General features: G+C 41.7%; 1 protein-coding gene across 9 annotated transcripts in view; it reads left to right on the forward strand.

Moving 5' to 3' along the window:
- PALS1 (protein associated with LIN7 1, MAGUK family member) overlaps positions 1-18,165 on the forward strand; it is a 146,348-nt gene that overhangs the window by 27,338 nt on the left and 100,845 nt on the right. For 3 of the 9 annotated variants that reach the window (XM_037900260.2, XM_043549657.1, XM_043549653.1), the window contains exon 2: positions 3,582-3,679. The exons of 5 other annotated variants lie outside the window; for them this stretch is intronic. The gene's annotated coding sequence lies outside the window, so the exon portion shown is untranslated. Of the gene's footprint in view, positions 1-2,787; positions 2,959-3,581; positions 3,680-18,165 lie in introns of all 9 variants that reach the window. One more of the 9 variants, XM_043549654.1, reaches the window with a different exon arrangement.

The following is an 18,165-nucleotide window of genomic DNA, read 5'->3' on the forward strand; positions in this document are numbered from 1 at the left end:
TTTGAACTGCTGCACACACTCTGAGTGGGATCCACATGTGCAGACATCTCAACTACAGTTACTGTAATGACTGACTGACTTCAAGGAGCTCACCATAGACTACATGGCTCTGGGAAGGAGGGTAAAGTTTGGGGCGCAAGTGGTGGTCTCGTCCATCCTCCCTGTTGAAGGAAAAGGCCCGGACAGGGACCATTGAATCATTGAAGTAAATGCGTGGCTACGCAGGTGGTGTCAACGAGAGGGCTTTTGCTTTTTTGACGACAAGCTAATGTTCCAGGAAAGAGGATTATTGTGCTGGGATGGGCTCTATCTATCAAATACTGGGAAGAGCATCTTTGGACATCATCTAGCTAACCTGATAAGGAGAGCTGTAAACTAGGTCCTATGGGGGATGGTGAGACAAATCTGGCCAATGCACATCTAGGCTTGAAGACGAGGAGAAGGGGATAATTTGTGGAGAAGGAACTAGAAATCACACCTGTATTAGAAAGGCAAGAAGAAAAGCAGCAGGGCAGGCAGTCTGCAAAATATCTTCAGTGCCTGTATACAAATACAATGAGTATGGGAAACAATCAGGAAGTCATGGTATATGAAGAAAATTATGACTTAACTGACATTACAGAAAGTTGGTGGGACAACTCCCATGATTGGAGTGCCAGTGTTGAGGGACATAGCTTGTTCCAAAAAAGGTATGGGGGAAAAGGGAGGTGGTGTAGCGCTGTACATCAAGAATGTATACACTTGCTCTGCGGACCAAGAGGAAGTGAGCGACAGACCTACTGTGAGAGTCTGGGTGAGGATAAAAAGGGAACAGTAGCGATGTTTTGGTATGGGTCTATTATAGACCAGCGAATCAGGAAGAGGAAGTGAATTAATCATTCTGCAAGCAGGTAACAAGATTAGCTAACACACATGAGCTAGTACTATTGGGGGATTTTAACTTCCCTGATATCTGTTGGAAGACTCTTACAGCAAAACATATGTCCTGCAAATTCTTAGCATGTGTAGGGGACAACTTTCTGATTAAAAAAGTTGAGGAAACAACTATGGGGTCACCAATTTTGGATCTGGTTTTGGCCAACAGGGGTGAATTAGTGGCAAATGTGAAGGTGGTCAGAACTTGGGAGAAAGTGATCATAATCTGATAGAATTCAAGATCCTATGGAAAGGAAGACATGAGACTACCAAAACAAGGACACTGGACTTCAGAAAGGAAGATTTCAACTAACTCAGAGAAATAGTAGGCAAGGTCCCATGGAAAGACCAATTAGGAAGAAAAGGAGTTGAAAGGGGCTGGCATTTTCTAAAAGATGTAATACTAGAGGCTCAACGTAAAGATATTCCATTGCAGAGGAAAGATAAGAAGAGCCACAGGAGGCCAGTGTGGCTGCATAAGGAGCTTTTTAAGTATCTAAAAACCAAAAGGGATACATACAGGAAATGGAAGGAGGGGCATGTGACCAATGATGTATACATGGGAAAAGCGTGAGCATGTAGGGACAAAATCAGGAAAGCCAAGGCAAAGAATGAGTTTCAGCTAGCAAGGAATATTAGAGACAACAAGAAGGGGTCTTCAAATAGGTCAGACAAAAAAAAAGGAAGATTGAGGACAATGAGGGTCCACTGATCAATGCCTACTTTGCTTCAGTTTTCTCTTAAAAAATAACATGTGATGGGACAACTAGCCAAGTTACCATAGACAATAAAGGGGAAGGGATGCAGGTCGGGATAACTAAAGAAAATGTCAGAGATCTTCTGACCAATTTGAATTCAAAACAGTGGGGTCTCATGCTGTTTACCCGAGATTACTGAAGGAATTAACTGAAAAAAATCTCAGAGCCACTGGAAAGAATATTTGCAAATTTAATGGATGGTCGGAAGACTGGAGAAGGACTAACATAGTGCCCACCTTTAAAAGGGGGGGAAGGAGGAACTGGGGAACTATAGACCAGTCAGCCTGACTTCGTTACTGGGGAAACTACTCGAGCAGGGGCAGGCAAACTTTTTGGCCTGAGGGCCACATCAGGTTTCCAAAATTGTATGGAGGGCCAGTTAGGGGAGGCTGTGCCTCCCCAACAGCCAGGCGTGGCCCAGCTCCCGACCCTTATCTGACCCCCCTGCTTTCCACACCCTTCTCCCTGTCCCGTGACAACCCCGGATCCTCCACCGCCCCATCAACCACCCCTTCTCCCTGACCGCCCCTGGAACCCCTGCCCCTCACCACCCCATCCAACCCCCCCCCTTCTTCCTGACTGCCCCCCCACAGGACACCTGTCCCCATTCAACCCCCCGGTTCCCTGCCCTCTTACCATACCGACCCCTATCCACACTCCTGCCCCCGACCACCACCACCCCCCGAACTTCCCTGCCCTCTATCCAACCCCCCCTGCCCCTTTACTGCGCTGCCTGGCGAACAGGTGGCTGGCGGCGCTACAGCCGTGCCACCGCGCAGCACAGAGCACCGGCTCAGGCTGGGCTCTGCAGCTGCGCTGTCCCAGGAGCACCCAGCCCTGCTGCCCAGAGCATTGCGCCAGTGGCTCAGTGAGCTGAGGCTGCGGGGGAGGGGCCCAACAGGGGAGGGGCCAGAGCCTAGTCTTGCAGGCCAGGAGTTCAGGGTCCGGGCAGGAGGGTCCCGCTGGCTGTAGTTTGCCCACCTCTGTACTAGAGCAATGTATAAAATATTCAATTTGCAAATACCTGGAATGTGAAGGGGTAATCACTAGCAGCCAGCATGGGTTTACCAAAAACAAATCCATGTCGAACCAGCTTGATTTCCTTCTTTGACAGGGATCTGGTTTGGTGGATAAGAAGAATGTGGTGGATGTAATATACCTGGACTTCAGCAAGGCTTTTGACACAGTCCCACATGACATTTTGATGAGTAACCTGGAGAAATGCAGACTCAACAAAACTGTCATTAAGTGGATACATAATTGGTTAAACAACCACAAACAAAGAGTAATTATTAATGAAATGATGTCTGATTGGAGGGGCGGTCTCAAGCGAGGTTCCACAGGAATCTGTTCTTGGTCAGGTGTTAACATCTTTAATGACCTGGATGTAGGAATAGAGCGCATACTCATCAAATTTGCAGATGACACAAACCTGGGGGGAGAGGCCTGCCAGCACTTTGAAGGATAGAGCTAAAGTTCAGAGGGATCTTGATAAACTGGAGAACTGGACTATAGATGACAACAGTGAAATTCAACAAAGACAAATATAAGGTGCTAGTCTTAGGGAAGAAAAACCAAATGCACAAATACGCGATAACTGGCTTGGCGCTCATGTGGCTTTCTTTTCATTAAAATTATTAGACAATATTTGGACCCTTTGCTGTGTCCACAGCAGTATTTACCAGGATTACAAATGTGTAGAGCCACAGGATATTTGGTTAATATTACAAATTTCCATTCATTGAAATAGCTTCATGGGATGTAAATGTTCTAATCAAGCTTCCAGGGGACAGCATGCTACAGTTAATAGAATATTTTAGTACTATCCATAACATAATGCAGGACAACTAATATAAAATGACAACACTGAACAGTCATAACATTTCCACTCTTGGGCCTCAATTCTAGTGCAAAGCACATCAGTCTGCATGATTAATGCTGGAGATGTGAGACCCAAGAAGGGAGAATCCAGTAAAATGATGCCTTCAAAGAAGCAGGATTACAAGGTAAGTAAATAATCCCCCCCCCTTTTTTTTTTTGGCTTTGGTATATAAAAATACATCTATCCAGAGCTATAGACACACATAAAATTAACTTTTTTTAAAGGAGACATGTCCAGAGTTCTTTGGCCCTTTTCATTCAAAGGATTAATGTAGTAAAACTTGTTAAAGTCCCATTTACTGAAGGCATTACTCAGTAACCCAACATACAACTGCCAAATATCCAGCTTACATTATTAGATTAGCGTAATTGAAGGAATTCTGGCTCTAAGGTTTTTGAATTTAATAGCTGTTTATCTTCAAATGGATGGCATCATTGTGTTCTTATGAGGCTTAAACTTCTACGGTACTATGTTGATTCTTTCGGCATGAAACTAAAAAGATGATTAATGAAGGTACTCCTACCTCAAGTGGGTGTTGCCTTATGGTGACATTGTTTTAGGCTTACGTCATAAGGTTTATTTTTGGAATTCTCCCTTCCCAACTCTGAAATATGTGGGATTGAGTTTAAAGTATTGGTGGAAGTTGTAGAAAGAAAGAAACTGTTCTGTTTAAGGAAACATTGAGATTTAAACATTTGTTTAATGAAAATAAACTTGTTTACATCTAGTATCCCTGTCATGTGGGACTTGTACAAACTTATTCCTACGTTAGGTATTTCTTTTTGAAGTGTGTGTGTGTGTATATATGTGTATATATACACGAGTCTTGTTTGAAGTGTTGCTCAGTAAAACAGTTTTTGGAATTGTTATGATTACCTCTGCTTGGTATAAATATCTATCCTGTTTACTTCACTGAGCTATTAAAATGCAAATTTATCCTACATTCACCAATTCAAGAAATTTTTCCCTGTCTCATTATATGTAATGAAAAAATACAAAAAAGAGCAGTTCAAATCTATTGCATGCTGTTACTGGAGGGGCAGGATAGGCCTCTATGGTATAATTAGGTGACATAGGACATGTCTACACGTACAGGGCTGCTGCTTCAGCACGTCTGGTGAAGACACACTATGCTGATGGGAAAGAACTCTCCCGTTGGCATAATAAAATCACCTCTGCAAATGGCAGAAGCTGTGCACATGAGCACTTATGTCAGGGTAACTTATGTCACTCAAGGGGGTGGTTTATTCACACCCCTGAGCGACGTAAGTTATGTAGACATTGGCTGTAAGATAGACATAGCCATAGTTATCTCCCATTCTTTCAGTTCCAACTTCATTGAATTTGATCAATGATACCAGCTTTGTCTCAAGAAGCAGGACTGGCTTCTGAGTACCTCGTACCTTTCTTATCAATTTCTTCCTTCCCTTCTGGCAAAAGGCAGATTTGTTGAGGTTTTTTTTAATTAGATATGTTGGAATAGGGGTACTCTTGAGGAGAAAACTTGACTGAAGAAGTGAGTTTTGCACTTTTACAGAAATTGATAAGGGTTGGTTAGTCAGTCGTTTTTATTTTCCCTGTCAGTGAGTTCTGTACTCCTGATTCTTTCTCTTGCAGTCACAAGTCTCCCCACTATTGGTTGATGTTGTAGTGGAAAGTAGGTAGCTGGTATGGTTGTGAAAAGAGTCTCTGATGGTTAGGACCATACAAGGCTTTGACAATTGGAACAACAACCTTAAACTGGACTCTGCGCTCACTGAGGAGTGAGTCCAAAGAGTTGGGGTATTTGAGTAACCTGTGTTGAGCAGGAGGAGTGCTGCATTCAGAACCAACTGGAGCGTTCTCAAGATACACCTCTACCCTGATATAACACGCATTCGGATATAACGCGGTAAAGCAAAAATGATTTTCTGTCCCGTCTACAACATTGGTTTTCAAACTGGGGGGGTTGCAACCTTGTTCTGTGGGGGTCGCGAGCCCCGACCCCAGCGTACGGCTGCAAGTTGCAAGTCCCGACCCCTGCACCGGGCTGTGAGACCCAACCGCGACGCATGGCTGTGAGCCCCGACCCCTGTGTGGAGTTGCGGGACTACGAGCCCGAGCCCCAGCGTGCAGCTGTGAGCCCTGACCCCGACCCCGGGCTTGATGTGAAGGACAACATCAGATGCGCCCTTTCTAAAACAATACCAAGAATAAAACTTATGTCAAATACTGTATTAATAATGGAAATTCCCGAGGACAAAGCAAGTTTGATATAATGCGGTTTCACCTATAACACGGTAAGATTTTTTTGGCTCCCATGAACTGCATTATATCAGGATAGAGGTGTATGTGATTTCATTCCTAGATATAGACAGTTGCAGTAGCCAAGAATAGAGGCTAAAAATCCATAGTTGCAGTTACTTCTAATAAACCCATTTAGGTTTGGTCTAGGAAGAAAGATCTCACTGTTTGCAGGCATTTCCATTCACCTCTGCTGCCTCCAGGAGGTGGGACAGAGTTTGGCCAATAGCATTAAGAGCAACGGTGGGGTTCAGCCAGATAAGTATGGACATTTTCTTCTACGAAAAAGAAGTCATTCATCAGAGTGACCAATGCTGTCTCGGGAATCCACCAGAGAGGTGGCATTGAAGACTATTTTTAGCTAGGTTTTCAATCAGCTTGATGAGAGGAAAGAGTTGGAAGCTATGTTGCGGCTTATAAAGTTGCTGGAATAAAATTTCTTTAGTGCCAGTTGGACTGTTGCATGTTTTAGATGGGTGAATAGAGTTCCTACTTGAAAATCTGTTGGGGAACATATAAGACCTCTACCATTCTTACATGAGGCAGAAGGTACAAGGATCAGAGTTTCAGTATCCCCACAAGCAGGTCTTTTGGGTTTCCATTACTTATTCGTGGAAAAGGGATTTTTTTTCTTGTTTTTAGACCTATTGGGGAATATTTTGATCTTTCTGCAGAACATGTCAAGAGTTCCAGAAATTGTATATTAGTTTTCATTCATTAATTTAAGGTTTGGTGGTGGTGAATCATTAACAAATGCTACTTTTTGCCCAATTATTCATTGAAATTAAATATTGTTAACAAGTTTTAAGCAGTCTGGCTAAAAATCCCTTTTGCTCTTTATAGTGATGTTCATTTCACTGGTTCTCCAGCCATCATAGGATCTGTGAGAAAAGGACTTAAATTTTTATAACAAAAATCAAGCAATATTTAAAACTTTCAACTTTAAATCACTAAGATTTAATTAGTATATAAGCTACAAGAGCCTTGCTAAAGTGTAGGGAAAAGACTTGGTTAAATCATATTTTTTCTATTATCACTGTCTAAGGAGTTATCTTCTGTGATTCCTGATAATTTGAGGAAATATTCCTCTTCCTCCTTTTTTTGGAAACTGGAGTAGGAAGTGTCTCTGTTATACTGGCTGATCAGAGAGTCCTCCCTTGGCCAGGTCTACACTAAAAAGTTAGGTCAACCCAGCTATGTTGCTCAGGGGTATGAAAAAAACCACGCCCAAGGAAAAGTGGTTAAGCTAGCCTAACCCCCAATGAAGCCAGTGCTAGGTTGACAGAAGAATTTTTCCATCACCCTAGCACAGTGGCCTCCAAACATTTACGCCCAAGATGACTTTTTGAATCCTAGGGAAACCCAGGATCTGCCCTGCCCCTTCCCCAAAGCTCCACTCCACTCACTCCATTGCTCCCCCTCTCCATTGTTCACTCTCCCCCAGCCTCAGTCACTTTCACTGGGCTGGGGAAAGGGGGTGGGGGGTGGGCTATGGGCTGGGGCCGAGGGGTTTGCAGTGTGAGAGGCGGCTCTGGGCTGAGCCTGGGGCAGGGGGTTGGGGTGCAGGAGGTGGTGAGGAGTGCAAGCTCTAGGAGGGAGTTTGGGTCCTGGAGGAGGCTCTGACCTGGTACAGTGTGTTGGGGTGCAGGGTGTGGGCTCTGGGAGAGGGCTCCAGGCTCGGGCAGAGTGTTGGGGATGCTGGCTCTGGGAAGGGGGTCAGGGCTAGAGATTGGGGTGCAGGAGGGGTTTCCAGGTCCAGGAGGGGGTATGGGGTGCTGGCTCTGTGAGGGGGCTCAGGGCTAGGGATTTGGGATGCAGGAGGAGGTTTGGGGTGTAGGAGGGTGTATGGGGTGCTGGCTCAGGGAGGGAGTTTAAGGATGGGGGTTGGGGTGCAGCCTCTCGTTCGGCAGCACATACCTACGGCAGCTCCCAGTTGGCGGTGGGTGCAGTGAGGCTAAGGCAGGCTCCCTGCCTACCCTGGCCCAACGCTGGTCCTGAAAGGGGCCAGTGCACCCCTGCAGCCCTTCATGCTGCCCCTCTCTGCAAGCATCACCCCCGCAGCTCTCCCAGCCAATGGGAGCTGCAGGGACAGTGCTTGCAGGCAGGAACAGCATGCAGAGGGAGACCCCTGGTCGCAGGGCTGCTCTGGCCGCTTCTGGGGGCGGCATGGAGTCGGGGTAGGCAGGGGTTTGCCTTAGTGGCAGCCATGCTGCACTGCTGGACATCGCGATCGACTGGGATTGACCAGTTGGTGACCACTGCCCTAGTTACTGCTTCTTATGGAGGTGGATTAACTACAGTGACGGGAGAACCCTTCCATTTGCTCTAGTGAGTGTCTGCAGTGGTGCAGGTGCAGCACTGCCACTGTAGCAGGGTAAGTATAGACATAGCCTTTGTGTAGACCGCTGCTTTGTGGCCTCTCAACTTCTAGTTTCTGTTCACTGATTCTGTATTTGGTGAGAGTCTGCCTAATTTGTATATCTCATTGTATTGAGTCCTGTGTAAGGATCTGCAGCAGTCTAGCTTATTGCTTTTTTTTTTTTTTTTTTTTAACTTGCTCTTCCCAGTGACTTCTGTATTGATGTTTTTGGAGCTGGGTCTAGCATCTTGACCATTTTTTGGCTTTGAGCGGGGTTGTATGTTCCACTGAACTGCAGGTAAAAAAATTTATGGCTGATGAACAATGATATAAAAGTGGATGATCTCATTTGGTTTGTTTTTGATCTTCTAGTGCTTTGCAGTGGAAATAATATTTGCTGCTTTGGAGGAGATGACACTAGAAGTTTAATGTTTCTTGCTGTATGTTGATTAGCAAAGGGAGTTAGCCCAGGTCTTCTGCTCAGCAGTCATTGTTGCTGGAGTTCCTTCTGCACATGGGGTATTTTGTTTGCAGACCTGAATATATAGGGTTTCTATCAGGGTTTTATTCTTGTCAGTGTAATTAGTTGAAGTTAGGCCCCAGACTTTACTCCCATGTAGTAGAGTAAGTAGAATTAAACTGTTTTACTTGGAGAGTAAGTTTCTAGAAGGTGTATATTTCTTTGGTGATCTTATATAGGTGATAGTATGACTAAATCAGTAGACGGCACACATTATTTTTGTCATTTTTGGGGAGTCATTGGTTTGGGAATTGTTCCTGTACGATTGGTAGGTAATTGATGTAAATGTTGAAGTTTGGGCTAAGGTTACATCCCTGGTTTGCTCCCTGTCTTGCTTGAAGGTCTATGGTGTGCTTTTTTTTTTTTTAATCCTGCATTTGATGGATCTGTGCAGGGGTTTAATGGAGCTGGTTTTCCATCAGTGATGGCATGGTATTTACCAGAGGTAGTTTTTACGAGGTAAAAAAATAATGGTTTTAACCATCCCAGGAAAAACTAATTAGTCCCAGTTTTAGGCATTTTTTATTTTAAAAACTGCTTCATTAGTGCACACTACATTACACTTAATTTTAGTTACATAGTTACATAAGGCAGTAGATTTTTTTTTTTAGCACTGTACAAATAAGAAGTAAAACTGCTGTGGGCGTAATATCAATATATGTAATTGTAATAGTGAACATCAGTGTGTCTGTATGCAGTATTTTCTCCAAGAAAGTTATGCATGTCATGATACATTTCAGTTTTCAATATTATATAAACAAAAGTTGAAAGCATGTGATTATGTGAAAACGACAATAATGCCTGAGTTGTGGGCTTGGAGCATTAAGCAGTCAGAAGCATGTGGGGTTGCAGACTACCAATCCAGGTTCGATTGGCCATGCAGCAGTTTGTAGCAGAAAACCATCTTTAGTGTAGTGGATAGACCAAGCCTATTCCTGAGTTTTGAATGGCGGCTTCCAAAGTTTTTTTTTTTTTTGTAAAGATTTGTTCTATGCTTGCTGAACTTGCTGGATCCTGATGCAATTATTTTTTCCCAGTTTAATCCAGTATTTACCAATGCCCTGTCCTAAACTAGTTTTTCCCAAGAAATTGCCAACCCTGTTTTCCACCACTTCTGTTTTGCAGCAAATTTTTAAGGTCCAGTTCTCAGGGCCAGATTGTGTTAAAAGGGTTTTTTGAGTCTGTGAAGCAGGTAGATATTTTCCTTGTTTTGTTTTTTATTTGTATGTTAATGAGTCTCTGTAGGCTAAAGATGTAGTTGGTCATTCATTTCCCAGGGAGGAAAAAAAAATTGGTTTGAATGGATTATGTGGTGACTTTCAGGCCTCCTTTATTATAGGGAAGATAAGGTGGGTGAGATGATACTTTTTATTGGACCAATTTCTGTTATAGGGAAGTAATTAAACCACTATGCTTAGATTGCCTAATGTTTTGCATTATAAAAGTCATGCAGACTTTTTTTTTTTTTTTTTTTGCTGGGAAGGGAGGGTAGGAGAAACTCTAACATCTCCATTGTTTGCAGCAGGACTTTTAAACTTGGGATGAAAGCCCTCAGGATGCAGACATGCCCTTTCTTTGTTCCATGAAATGCTGTTTGGTTTTTGCTGAGAGAAGCTTTGGACAATCACCATTTCCCTTCTGTTACTTGCATTTCTCAGGAAAAATTTGGCAGCATGCCAAAATAACTGAATATTCTTAGACTGTGCCCCCACCACCTCCAAAGCAGCAGTAGAAGCACATGTTGAGTTCTGAGGCAGTCACAGTACTCCTTAATTTTTTACAATGTTCAGTAGGTCAGTAGAATCAGTGTACGCTAGTTCAGAACCATTAAAAGTGTTCCAAGAAACCTGATGAAGTATAAATAGCTATTCATCAGACTTCTTCTCTTGTTCTGGATGTCTCTTCTGTGCAACTTTCTGGTAAGAATGTTTGGACAGGTAGTCAAAAAAATACATCTGTACTTAAAAATATTTTGTCGTCTTTAAAAGCATAAGTTACTCTTCTTCCATCTCCAGCAGTTGATTATAAGATGAGTCATTGGGCTCTTCCATACATTTACACTTATATACTTTGTGGTTAAAAATAAATACCTTTTTTTGCCCTTCTAATTTTTGGTTACATAGTTCCAAAATTGCTTCAGGTTGCAGTATAACCTTCATATTCGTGAGCTATTGAACCACCTTAATTTTATCCCATTATTTTTGGGAAATGCCATTCAATATGTTCTAGAGGTTCTACTTGCCCAGTTTCTCCAGCACTTATCAGTTGAGCTCAGTTTTAGATATCCAACTGACTGGAATAAGATATCCATATATAGTATTATATAATGTCATAGAACGAGCACTAGTATAGACACAAGCCTCTGACCGTTTTTCTGTCTTGACATCAGAAGCAGCTAATCCTTGTATAGAGCTGGGGTAATCAATTATTTTTTGTAAAGGTTCAAATTTCTTCAAGGTATAGTCAATGTCCAGACGCCAGAGAAAATGTTGATGATGATGATAAGTAAATAAAAAGATTTTGGGGTCCGTTCAAAAGAGACTAGTGGTCCGGATTTGGCATGCAGTCTGCCTGTTCACTATCCCTAGTATAGAGCATTGTTCAAAATTGGATGTAAAATGTGTCCCATAATGTCTTCCTGTTTGGATATTTGGAAGGATAATATCTTTGTAAGTTGGGTTTCTATCTGCTTTTTTAACCATATATCTTAGCTTAGTTATGAAGCTGGAAATACAAATATAATGGGAATGTTGCCAGTCCTGGTTTAGCTTGTGTCTAAACCTATAAAATTCCCTCTATACTAAATGATGATAAACCATCTAGTAGAATATTTTCTCTTGGTCTAAACCTATTGGACAAAAGCATGAGGATGCACTAAAGGAGGATATGGGGGTGTATAGTTAATAAACATTTAATTTTCTAGTTTTTGTCCATATGTCTGATGATGTAAAACATTGGTTGTATAATATGTATCTTTTTCTTCAGAAGCCACAGTATTAATTGTAGGTATTTTGACTCTGTTCCTTGCTGTCATGGTTATCTAGAGGCATTCTCATATGCTAATATTTTTCTAGAGATTAGCTATGTTAGTCAGACCCTGTCATATCATGATCTTCTAGATCCTTTGTATTCTAATTATTGTTTCAATAAATTTAATAGGTACAGAATGAAAGTTTACGAATCTGTAATTCTCTGGTTGCCCCAGTGCCTTCCCAGAATTGTAGGTACAGCACTTGATAACCTCCTGTATATTAGTTTATTTTAATCAGGGTGAATAAAAATTGCTTTAAAAAAATCAGTGTGTTTTTAAGTTTGATTTTTGTATTTAAATTATATACATTTTTCTTTTTTTAAAAAGTTTTAAAACTAAATTTGAAATAATGACAAACTGTGAGGACTAAATTTATTATAATATCTTAATCATTTAAATTTTTAAAAAAGCGGCATTAATGAGCACTCCTCAAATTTGGATGTGTTTGTGATGCTTTTTAATTGGATATGTGGAATTGGGGAATACTTTAACTTTAGAGGTTATCTCAAGCTTACTTAAGTGTTTTATTTTCAGTCATTACAGTAGAGCAAGTGCTGGTATTTTACATTTGTCCAAATGTAAGTACTTTCCATTTCTGTTGCCCAGAAAAGCTTTTGCCTTTATTACTTTTGGTTTCAGTGTATCAGATGTAGAGAAAATATTTTCTTCGCTTGGATTAGATCATTCAAAGTTGTGAAACTGGAAGTTGAAAAAGCAAGAAACCTTGTTTTCCTTTTTTTTAATCAATAAAAAGTAGATGGGGGAGAGAGCTATTAGTTGAAAAAACATGAAGGACATGAGCCAGTTTTTTAAAGGTGTTTCAGGCACTTAAGAAGGCACTTATCTGCATCTTTAGGCACTTTTAAAAATCCCTCTAGGTATCTGTCTACATCTTTCAGCAACTAAATTCTTTGAAAATCATCCCATGGTGACCAAAAACAATTTGTCAATTCGCTAACTACAGTTAATGTACTTCCTTTATTTGATAAATCAGTTTTTAAATTCAAAACCTGTTTTGATAAACTTACTTTTCTTCTTGCGTATCCAATACATTTAAGATGGTTTTTACTTATCTAACAAAAAAAGACTTCAAAATGATGATTTTGTGCAAATAGCTTAAATAAATTTTTATAGATAGAGTGTATCCTCCTGGTTAGGAAAAGTACCAAATTTAGTGTAGAGGCTACATTTATTTGCAAATCAGCTTGTTTTAATGGTTATCCCAATCAGTGAGAAAATAAATCTTTTGGAAAATAAAAAGTAGAAATGCAAAACAAGATTAATTATTTCAATCATAGTTTCCTGCTTGCTGATTATAAATCATGCTTAAAATTGGTAATGTAAATAATTTTGATTTAAGTCAATCCACCTAGATTTTCATGAGTGCACATTTCTGATCGCTACTCAGCAACCTTATTCTTAAGGGCCTTCAGAACTCTTGGATGTAAGATGCAGCACAGAATCTCCCTCTTTCACTTAAAAGAAGCTTCTAGCACTCGATTGTTCCACAAAATGGGATCTGGGGAGATCCAAATGTTTGCCACGTTAGTGCTATTTGTGCAGTAGCTAAACATTTCACTTATAAAAATTCTAATATACTCTGGAATTTACAAGATAGCATTAATTGTGGATCAGAATCTATTTATATCCATGAAATGAATGACTTTAAAGTTAGATTTGTGATTTTTTTTTTACTTGTTGATGCATCCACTTGCAGATCTGTACTAGAGCAAAAGTCAGGCTTGGAATATACTACCAACTTATGTCAGTATAACTGTCGCTCAGGAGTGTGGAAAATCTACACCCCATAGCAAAGTAATTACACCAACCTAATCCTCTATGTAGATGGCGCTGTGTCAACAAGGGGGCTTCTCCCATCAACATAGCTACCACCCGTTGGAAAGGTGGAGTACCTATGCTGATGCAAGAAGCTCTCCCATCACAGTAGGTAGCATCTTCACTAAGCTGTACAGCAGCACAGCTGCACCAGTGCAGTGTTGTAAGTGTAGACAAGTCCTCAGTTTACATCAGATTTGTGCAGGAGGGAAAACTTATATCTGTGACATAGTAGACTTGGAATTGATGATATTTTACAGGAAATAATAGTTGTGGGCATCAAAACAAAAGAGCTTAAATAAAGTTCTGGTCAGAATGTAGATGGTGCAGAAGTGAATATGGTCTGTATAAAGTATTTAAGGCCATGTTTAGACAAGATACTCACATTTTGTGTACTATACCAATCATTACTCCTAAGGGAATTCTGTGCCAAAAAATAAAAATTCTGCACATATTTTAAAATTCTGCAAATTTTATTAATAAATAAATGTAGAGGCACCAGCATGGCAGTGGGAGCACAGGCCACTGGTTGCACGGAGGTGGGAGATCACCCTGCAGCCCCCCCCGCCCCCGCCCCTCTGCGCCAGGAACACCAGGTGTGGGCAGGCAGGCTTAACCCAGTAGGATCCAAGTGTAGAGGAGCTTAGTGTGGGAGGATCAGGAGTGGGGTTACAGGGTTCTGTGTGGGGCAATCTGAGTGTGGACAGCTAAGTGAGAGATCTGGATGCACAGGGTCTCAGGGTTCTGGATGCGAGGGGGCTCATTGGGGTGGTCCAGATGCAGGGGAGGTGGGGCTCGTTGGGGTGGGTGCTTGATGGGACGGCTTAACAGGGGAGTCTCAGCTACAGCCAAGCTCCCACTCTCCCCCCGATTCCCTTACTCCCTTCCCTTCCCCATCTCCCTTCCCTTCCCCACTGCCTCTTCCTCCCACCCCACGCTCCTTCTCCCATTTCCTCCTCCTCGCCATCCCCCCTCCCCACATGCCCTACCCCACCATGGGCAGTCACTGTTACACAGAAAACAGGATGGCTCCCAGCACACAGAAGGGGAGCACAACTGGCACTAGGACCCAGTAAGCGGTGTCCAGTTGCAGAATCAGCAACGGCAGAGCCAAGCGGCATCCTCCTTCATCTGGGCAGCTCTGTGCTTGTAGAAATGGGGAGGGGGGGCAGTGGCACGTGACCCTCTGTACCCCCTACCTTGCCTCTGTTTGGGAGGTCAGTGCCCCACCCCCCCCAACTATCCCCATGGGCATCTCCAGTCTGGGTCGTGTCTCTTCTCCCCCCCCCCCCAACCGCATGGCTTCCCTTTGCTTCCCTGTCACTTTCTGCAGAGAAATCTTGGGCAGGGGAGACATGACATGTTTTCTTAGTGCATGCAGTGGCACAGAATTCCCCCAGGGGTAAATCATGCAACCTTGAGTTTTCTGTTTTGGATTTCAAAGATTTATGGCTTTAAAGAGTTTTAATCTATTCTGAAAGGTATCTTCAAATTTTATTATTTAAGTCCCAAAAGACAGTGGCAATTTGAAAGCTTTGCTCATGACTTTTGAGGAAAACTGAGTTATATGGAGACAGGTGTAATTATTAGCTAGGCCAGAGCACTGAAAATAAGGATAAAAAACGTGGATCACTTGGCTGTCACACCTTTAGAACATACTGCAGAAACTAAGTCGGGAGATGTATTCCAAGATAGGGGCATTTTCAGTTTGATCAGGGCATGATAGTGTTTCATGATTTACCTAATAACCATTGTGAGTCAAGTTTCAGAGTAGCAGCCGCATTAGTCTGTATCCACAAAAAGAAAAGGAGTACTTGTGGCACCTTAGAGACTAACAAATTTATTTGAGCATAAGCTTTCGTGAGCTACATGCATCCGATGAAGTGAGCTGTAGCTCACGAAAGCTTATGCTCAAATAAATTTGTTAGTCTAAGGTGCCACAAGTACTCCTTTTCATTATGAGTCAAATGTCTTTCAAGGATTATTGTTAAAAGCTGTTGAAACTTGCAGCAGTTAAATAAAACATTAGCTCTTTTTGTCTCTTCCTCATGTGCGCTGGCAGATTTGAAGTAGTAAACACGTCAGGGTCTTTGGAGGCAAAGCTGCAGGAAAATCGGATTTATATGCCTGAAGCTGCCCTTAAAGATATGGATGCCAGACTCACCAGATAACAGCAACCACCATTTACAGGTTTTCAGTGCCTTGACTTCCCTCAATCTTCTAGTCAGTTTTACACAGGCATTGAATGAGAAGAGTGTTGTATGTCAGTGGTAATCTCTAATATTACACTTAAATTGCGTCATATCCACAACAAATGATGATTAATATGTTTAACAAAACACCAAACCTCTTCTCATTCAGGATATACTGTATTGCTTTCAGTGGAAATGTTGTTCTTACTGTCTTGTAGAAGTGTGGATTTCCATAACAAACTTTAAAATAAGCCCATGCGCACACATTCAGCAAAGCACATTCCCAAGACTTGATGTAGATATGAGTAAATGGCCCAAATATAGCTGTTTTACCAGATTCATCTACCAGTTTGAAGGAACAAAACCTGTTTGTGCACAGTATCACAGCACTCAAGAGTAAACAATACTAGTGAAGGACTAGACTAGTGCTCTTCTGTATTAGTTCTAGATTTCAAATTAGATATTCATATTATATTTTGATTTGAACTTATAATAAATGTGCATAGTCTTAGTTCCAACTCACAATCTCTCTTTGGTGTACCGACAACATTTTAAATAGTTTGTATGAATGGACAAAACTTTACATAAGATAAGTGAGAGTCAGACATTAAAAACAAGGGAATAAAAATAAGACCCTGGCAAAATAGTCCAGAACAGGACAAGCAGAATGCAGAGAAATACCTTTAGATAACCAGAACAGCAACACTGTTTAATTTTAATCTTTCTGAGAGAATGCAACCACAGTTTGAAACTGGAACAGACATGTTTACTTTTCAGTCAGTGAAATTTGAAGTCTTAACTATCTGTGTAAAGTGATAAGAAAATAACTTGACTGTTTTCAAGCTGCTCGTTTTCCTCTGAGATCTGTTAACATCCAGTGGGAATTCTAAGAATTTCTTTACTGTTTATATAGTGCCCTTCTGCTCTGAGGCTTTCCAAATTGGGATATGTGCTATAAGAATGAAGGAAAAGCGAAAATTCAGTTGAGCATTTTTCTTTTAATTTGGATTGTTAGAATGGCACTTGTTCTCCACTGCAATCTACAATATATTTATGGTAGAGCAAGGGGCTGGTATGGCAGAGAGTTCAATGGTGAAACTAGATGTTTAGTTGTATGTGCACACATTTTCATCCTGTTACTGTACCATGGTGCAAGTTAGCAAAGCAATGAGCTGCCAATGTGATATGGCTGTGAAAAAAGCTAATGTCGTCTTGGGATGCATCAGGAGAGGTATTTCCAGTAGGGATAAGGAGGTCTTAGTACCGTTATATAAGGCACTGGTGAGACCTCACCTGGAGTACTGTGTGCAGTTCTGGTCTCCCATGTTTAAGAAGGGTGAATTCAAACTGGAACAGGTACAGAGAAGGGCTACTAGGATGATCCGAGGAATGGAAAACTTGTCTTATGAAAGGAGACTCAGGGAGCTTGGCTTGTTTAGCCTAACTAAAAGAAGGTTGAGGGGAGATATGATTGCTCTCTATAAATATATCAGAGGGATAAATACCAGAGAGGGAGAGGAATTATTTAAACTCAGTACCAATGTGGACACAAGAACAAATGGATATAAACTGGCCACTAGGAAATTTAGATTAGAAATTAGACGAAGGTTTCTAACCATCAGAGGAGTGAAGTTTTGGAATAGCCTTCCGAGGGAAGTAGTGGGGGCAAAAGATCTATCTTCCTTTAAGATTAAACTCGATAAGTTTATGGAGGAGATGGTATGATGGGATAACATGGCTTTGGTAATTAAATATTCATGGTAAATAGGCCCAATGGCCTGTGATGGGTTTTAGATGGGGTAAGATCCAAGTTACCCGGGAAAGAATTTTCTGTAGTATCTGGCTGATGAATCTTGCCCATATGCTCAGGGTTTAGCTGATCGCCATATTTGGGGTCGGGAAGGAATTTTCCTCCAGGGCAGATTGGAAGGCCCTGGAGGTTTTTCGCCTTCCTCTGTAGCATGGGGCACGGATCACTTGCTGGAGGATTCTCTGCTCCTTGAGGTCTTTAAACTACAATTTGAGGACTTCAATAGCACAGATATAGGTGTGAGGTTTTTTTGTGGGAGTGGTGGGTGAAATTCTGTGGCCTGCGTTGTGCAGGAGGTCAGACTAGATGATCATAATGGTCCCTTCTGACCTAAATATCTATGAATCTATGAATCTATGAAAGCAGCCCAAGGTAATGAATATATATGAACTACATGGCGGGGGGGCGGGGGGGTTGTTTCTGACACTTAATAAGCTTTATAATTGTTCATTTATATGGGCTCCTTTTAGTTAATATAAAAACTTTTGCTCTGAACAGACTTTTCTTTGCCCTTCATGTTCATCTCCATCTCCTGTCCTTTCCAGTCCCTTTCTTTTAATTACTGTGGAGACTGCCCTC

Source organism: Chelonia mydas, chromosome 6 (assembly GCF_015237465.2).
Source record: "Chelonia mydas isolate rCheMyd1 chromosome 6, rCheMyd1.pri.v2, whole genome shotgun sequence".
Lineage (NCBI taxonomy): Eukaryota > Metazoa > Chordata > Testudines > Cheloniidae > Chelonia > Chelonia mydas.